This window comes from Coregonus clupeaformis, chromosome 9, assembly GCF_020615455.1.
Source record: "Coregonus clupeaformis isolate EN_2021a chromosome 9, ASM2061545v1, whole genome shotgun sequence".
In the NCBI taxonomy this organism is placed as follows: domain Eukaryota; kingdom Metazoa; phylum Chordata; class Actinopteri; order Salmoniformes; family Salmonidae; genus Coregonus; species Coregonus clupeaformis.
In genome coordinates, this window is record NC_059200.1 from 894435 (window position 1) to 901934 (window position 7500).

Below are 7500 nucleotides of genomic sequence, written 5' to 3' on the forward strand. Positions count from 1 at the left end.
CTCTGTCTCTCTCTCTCTCTCTCTCTCTCTCTCTCTCTCTCTCTCTCTCTCTCTCTCTCTCTCTCTCTCTCTCTCTCTCTCTCTCTCTCTCTCTCTCTCTCTCTCTCTGTCTCTCTCAATTCAATTCAATTCAATAGACTTTATTGACATGGCAAGTAAAATTACTGACATTGTCTAAGTATAGATATAACAAAAATGTTGGGACCAACAGCAATAATAATAATAGTAGTAGTGGAAATGGGATTACCATTAACAGCAACTGCAACAACAATATTAATGAGAATAACAACACATTAAAGCAATAGTAGTCGACCAATCTCAACATGACTGAGAAGACACATGACATGGTATGAAAGCCAAAACAAAACAGGAAATATTATTGACATTACATTACACATTTCACTGGCTGTCCCTCAGGTTGTGGCAGGAGGACACATATTTGGCTGCCAAAATTGCACATTTTGGCTTTTCACCCAAGAAATATTGGATTTTTTCTTTCCTTCTTTTATAGTTTCAAATTCTTTGTACTGAATGATAATTTTGGAAAAGAAAGATTCTCTTAGGTCTGAGTATTTTTCACAGTGTAGTAGGAAATGCAGCTCTGTCTCTACCTCTCCCCAGGGGCAGAGTGAGCACAGCCTGTCCTCTCTGGGCAGCCAGGTTTGCCTGTGACGACCGGTCTCTATAGCCAGACTGTGCTCACTGAGTCTGTACCTAGTCATTGTTTTCCTCAGTTTTCTATCAGTCACAGTGGTCAGATAGTCTGCCACCATGTACTGTCTGTTTAGAGCCAAATAGCATTGAAGATTACTTAGATTTTTTGTGGTGTCTTTCCAATAGCTGATATATTTTTATTTTTACTTTGTGATGATTTGGTTGGGCCAGATTTTTTGAGTCCTGTCCTGAGGCTCTATGAGGTTGGTTTTGGTTAGTGAACTGAGCCTCAGAACCAGCTGGCTGAGGGGACTCTTCTCTTGTTTCATCTCTTGACATAGTAGAGCTGTGTGATGGAGTGTTTTGGCGTCACTTGTTTTTAGATGGTTGTAAAATTTGATGGCTCTTTTTTCTATTCGATTAAGGAGGGGATATTGGCCCAATTCTGCTCTACATGCGTTATTTTGAGTTTTTCTTTGCACTTGCAATACAGTCTTGCAAAACTCTGCATGCAGTATTTCGATTGGATGTTTGTCCCATTTGGTAAATTCAGTATTAGAGAGCGGACCCCATACTTCGCTGCCATACAGAGCAATTGGTTCTATAACTGATTGGAAAATGTTGAACCAGATTCTAATTGGAATTTTGATTTTAATATTCCTTTTAATGGCATAGAATGCTCTTCCTATAATAATAATATGCCATTTAGCAGACGCTTTTATCCAAAGCGACTTACAGTCATGCGTGCATACATTATTTTTTTTTGTGTATGGGTGGTCCCGGGGATCGAACCCACTACCTTGGCGTTACAAGCGCCGTGCTCTACCAGCTGAGCTACAGAGGACCTTCCTGCTTTGTCTCTCAGCTCATTCACAGCTATGTAAAAGCTACCTGTGTTGCTGATATTTAGTCCTAGATACGTGTAATTTTTAGTGTGTTCTAATAGAACTGTGTCCAAATAGAATTTATATTTGTCATCCTGATTTCCGGACCTTCTTTGGAATATCATTATATTCTTTTTTTTTTTACTAACGGTCAGGGCCCAGGTCTGGCAGAACCTGTGCAGATGATCTAGATGCTGCTGTAACCCCTCCTTAGTGGGAGACAGTAGCACCATGTCATCTGCGTACAGCAGACACTTGACTTCAGTGTTGTGTAGGGTGAGACCAGGTGCTGCCGATTCTTCTAATGTTTTTGCCAATTCATTAATGTAGATGTTAAATAGTGTTGGACTTATTGGGCAGCCCTGTTTCACTCCATGTCCCTGAGAGAAGAAGTCTGTTTGCTTGTTGCCGATTTTAATCGCACATTTGTTTTTAGTGTACATTGATTTAATAACATCATATCTTTTCCCTCCAATACCACTTTCTATTAGTTTGTAAAAAAGACCTTTGTGCCAAATTGAATCAAATGCTTTCTTGAAGTCTACAAAACACAAGTAGATTTTGCCTTTGTATTGGTTTACTAGTTTGTCAATTAGAGTGTGGAGGGTGTAAATGTGGTCTGTTGTACGATAATTTTTTACAAATCCAATCTGGCTTCTGCTTAGGACGTAGTGTTCATCAAGGAAATGACGTAGTCTGCTGTTTATGATACTGCAGAGAATTTCCCCCAAGTTGCTGTTAACGCAAATTCCTCTGTAATTATTTGGGTCAAATTTGTCTCCATTGGTGTGATCAATCCTTGGTTCCAAATATCGGGGAAATTAGGATAATGTTGAAGAGTTTGAGTATAGCCAATTTGAATTTGTGGTCTGTATATTTGATCATTTCATTTAAAATACCATCAGCACCACAGGTCTTTTTGGGTTGGAGAGTGCAAAGTTTTTCCAATAATTATTGTTCTGTAATTGGGGTATCCACAGGATTCTGATAGTCTTTGACTGCTGATTCAAGGATTTGTCATTTTTCTTGTATATCTTGTTGTTCTGGGCTCTTTGTTATATTGCTGTAGAGGTTTGCAAAGTGATTTCTCCACATATCCCCATTTTGGATAGCCAATTCCTCATTATGAGGTTTGTTTAATTTATTCCAATTCTCCCTGAAGTGGTTTGATTCTATGGATTCCTCAATCACATCCAGCTGATTTCTAATGTGCTGTTTTTTTTTTTTTTTCCTTAGGATGTGTTTGTATTGCTTCAGTGTTTCCCCATATTGAAGACATATATTTTTGTTGTCTGGGTCTCTGTGTTTTTGATTAGATATATTTCTCAATTACTTTCTTAGATTTTTGCAATCATTATCAAACCATTTTTCATTATCTATTCTTTTTGGTTTGCTCTTATGTTTCTTAAGATTAGCCAAGGAGGCTAATTTGTCAAATATAAAGTTTATGTTCCAAACAGCCAAATGTACACCTTCATTGCTGTAGGATAATGTTAAGGCTAAAACGTTGTCCAGGAGAGATTGTATTTTTTGGCTACTAATTGCTTTTTGGTAGATTTCTGTACTGTTTGCACTCCATCTATAAGTCTGTTTAGTACCATGTAATTTATTGGGCCGTGATGCTTCATGGTTGGGTTCTGCTCTTCTCAGATACACTGTGATTTTACTGTAGTCTGAGAGAGGTGTTAGTGGGCTGACTGTGAAGGCTCTGAGAGACTCTGGGTTGAGGTCGGTGATGAAGTAGTCTACAGTACTGCTGCCAAGGGATGAGCTGGTAGGTGTACCTACCAAAATATTCCCCTCTTAGCCTACCATTGACTATGTACAGACCCAGTGTAAGACAGAGCTTCAGGAGCTGTACTCAATTTTTGTTTTTTCACTTTGTCATAGTTGTTTCTGGGGGGGGTGTATGTGGGGAGGGAAAGGTTGTTGCTTCCCGGTAGGTGTTTGTCCCCATGACTGTTAATAGTGTCTAGTTCTTCTGCTGTTCTAGCATTCAGGTCTCCACAGACCAGCACATTGCCTTGGGCCTGAAAGTAACTAATCCCCCCCCCTCTAGAATGGAGAAACTCTCTTCATTGAAGTAGGTTGACTCTGAGGGGGGAATGTATGTGGCACAGAGGAAGACGTTTTTATCTGTTAAGATAGCCTCCTTGTTGATTTTTTTGCCAGATAAAGAATTCTCCTGTTTTGATCAATTCGATTGAATTAGTTAGTTCAGATTTATACTATATTAGCATTCCCCCTGAGTCTCTGCCCTGTGCGATTCCTTTTAATTTGGTGGATGGTACGATTATCTCCCTATAACCTAGTGGACAGCCAGTGGAAACATCACCTCTGCACCATGTTTCCTGTAGTACTACAATATCAACATCATCAATTTCTTTAAGGAAGTCTGGGTTTCTGCTCTTTAGCCCAAAAGCAGAGGACTTCAAACCTTGTAAATTCCAACATGCGACGTAAAAAGACTTCATAACTGTTTTTTCTTTACCTTCAAAATGAGAGAAACACTCACAATCCAACAAGAACTATTAAAATAGGATTTTTCAATTAAGGTAAATTCTTATTATGCAAACGTTTTTTGTTTATCATTTAAGATAATATTTGTGTCATGCCACTTGGGTGGATGTAGTGTGAGGATGGTGGAGTTCTTGTGCTCATCTTACCATGACCCTCGGCCTATCACATGTGAGCATAGTAGATTCAGCATTTGTTTGATGTCACTCATTTCGTTGGTGGGAGCTGGGCCAGTCGCTCCTCTCACAGCTTGTGCATAGCTCTGTCTGCCGGGCTGTGGCTCCTCCAGGTGTGGGTCTGCGGTGGGGGGGAGGGGGGTGGTAGGCCTCATCTGGGTGGGTCTGAAGCTGGGCTGGGGTGGTCTGTGCTGCGCTGGATGTGGTGGGCATTGAGGTTGGTGGTGCTGTGGCCGTGGCTGTTGGGTCCAGGGTGCTGGTCCGGGGTGTTGTCTCGGTGATCTCGGGGGGGTGGAGATTGCTCCGCTGTTCCAGGGTGGAGATGTCGGGATGCGGTTTAAAGCCACATCCTTGAGAGTCTTAGCAAGGATGGGGACTGTCTCCCTGTACAGGTGAACATGGTCATAGAGACAGTCCAGATCGAGGGTGGGATGGTGGGCCAGGTGTACATTGGGTCGCAGGGCACAGTCCCGGGAGAGGCTGGCGTTTATTCTTTAGATTGTGGCAGGGTGGAAGTCCTTCCTCTGTAGAAGGGTTGACACCACGATCCTTGAGTTGGGGAAGGTTGCGGAGGCCTTCTCAATCACTCCCGGTAGTGAAGTCGCCACCCTCACCCGCAGGTCGTTGCTTCCGGTGTGTATGATTATGTGGCTTGGCGACCCGAGCTGGGCCTTATCAAGCAGCGCCATGGCACTCTGCGTTGTTGGGCACCACACCTTTCTCGTTTTGTGTGCGTGTGTGAGAGAGAGATGAGACCCAGCCATTAATAAGAGAGACTAGTTGTCGACATAGACATATTAGTGGGGGGATCTGGAGTGGAGGGCTGTGATGGTAGTCTCTCTCTCTCTCTCTCTCTCTCTCTCTCTCTCTCTCTCTCTCTCTCTCTCTCTCTCTCTCTCTCTCTCTCTCTCTCTATTCAATTTCAATTTAAGGGCGTTATTGGCATGAGAAACGTATGTTAACATTGCCAAAGCAAGTGAAGTAGATAGTAAACAAAAAGTGAAATAAATATTAACAGTAAACATTACACTCAGAAGTTCCAAAATATTATATATATATATATATATATATTTATTTTTTTTTTCACCTTTATTTAACCAGGTAAGCCAGTTGAGAATGCCAGACCTTTCAAATGTCATATTATGTATATATACAGTGTTGTAACAATGTGCAAATAGTTAAAGTACAAATGGGAAAATAAATGAACAAAAAAATGGGTTGTATTTACAATGGTGTTTGTTCTTCACTGGTTGCCCTTTTCTTGTGGCAACAGGTCACAAATCTTGCTGCTGTGATTGCACACTGTGGTTTTTCACCCAGTAGATAAGGGAGTTTATCAAAATTGGATCGCTGTAATCTGAGGGAAATATGTGTCTCTAATATGGTCATACATTTGGCAGGAGGTTAGGAAGTGCAGCTCAGTTTCCACCTCATTTTGTGGGCAGTGTGCACATAGCCTGTCTTCTCTTGAGAGCCAGGTATGCCTACGGCGGCCTTTCTCAATAGCAAGGCTATGCTCACTGAGTCTGTACATAGTCAAAGCTTTCCTTAAGTTTGGGTCAGTCACAGTGGTCAGGTATTCTGCCACTGTGTACTCTCTGTTTAGGGCCAAATAGCATTCTAGTTTGTCTCTCTCTCTCTCTCTCTGTCTCTCTGTTTCTCTCTCTCTCTCTCTGTCTCTCTCTGTCTCTCTCTCTCTCTGTCTCTCTCTCTCTCTGTCTCTCTCTGTCTCTCTCTGTCTCTCTGTTTCTCTCTCTATGTCTCTCTCTGTTTCTGTCTCTCTGTTTCTGTCTCTATGTTTCTCTCTCTCTGTCTCTCTCTCTCTCTCTGTCTCTCTGTTTCTATCTCTCTCTCTCTCTATGTCTGTCTCTCTGTCTCTCTCTCTCTCTGTCTCGCTGTCTGCTGGCATTAGGTATCTCTCTCTCTGTTTCTCTCTCTCTCTGTGTCTCTCTGTCTCTCTCTGTCTCTCTGTCTCTCTCTCTGTCTCTCTGTCTCTGTCTCTCTGTCTCTCTCTCTGTCTCTCTCTGTCTCTCTGTTTCTCTCTCTGTTTCTCTCTCTGTCTCTCTCTGTCTCTCTATGTCTCTCCCTCTCTCTGTCTCTCCTCTCTCTCTGTGTCTCTGTCTCTCTGTCTCTATCTGTCTGTCTGAGATTTACTGTCAGGGCCCAGGTCTGACAGAATCTGTGCAGAAGATATATTTGCTGCTGTAGGCCCTCCTTGGTTGGTGACAGAAGCACCAGATCATCAGCAAACAGTTAGACATTTGACTTCAGTTTCTAATTGGGTGAGGCCTCGTGCTGTGGACTGTTCTAGTGCCCTCGCCAAGTTTCTAATAGGGTGAGGCCTGGTGCTGTGGACTGTTCTAGTGCCCTCGCCAATTCCTTGATTTATGTGACTCTTTTCAGGTCTTTTATGTCTCGTCTCAATACTTCACAGGAGCGCCATTTTGAACGTAAACTTTTATCTATTTATCAAAATGAACTTTCATGTGCCTTAATAACAAACTTGTGTATTTCATCTGTAAATATGAATCAAAATGTTAAATTACGAGCCTAGTTGGTTTAGCCACGGAAAAAGACAACAACCTTCCTGCTAGCCATGATTGGCTGAGATGATGAGTGGGCTGGACATGCCGAGAGATGAGTTCGGATTGGTCTGCCATGTAGCACGCTTCTGTCTGTAACATGAGATGGTCAGTTTGTGTAGGTAATTCTTCTAGTAGAACTTCATAAGTGTTACTCTCCACTTTCTGGAGGACCGAGTTTTGAAATCAGTGGAATTAGAGTATGATAGCTAAAGAGATGTAGAATATTCTGGCGTTTGATTGCAAATATGCAGACGGAGTCGAAAAGAGAAACACACAGAAGGCTGTTGTATAAAACACCTGTCTCCTGATTACATCTTCAAACTAAGGGCAACCATGGCATCCGTGACAGAGAGGGAGAAGCATCCATCCATGTATACGGGTAAGATAGTCTAGCTAGCTACATTTTCAGATATTACACTTTCTAATTTTGTCAAAGTCATTTTCAGTTAAAGCGTACTGTTAGGTAGCTAGCTAACGTTAGCTGACTGGCTAGCTAATGTTAGCTGGCTGGCTAGCTAGCTAACGTTACGTGTATGATCTGTGTAGTAATATTATTCGTATCTGAGCCATTTGCATTGCTAGTTATAGCCTAATGTTAGCTAGCTAACATTGAACCTGGTTGGTTAGCTACCTGCAGATTCATGCAGGGTAGTAACGTTGTAAGTTGGGATTATGGTTCAGTGT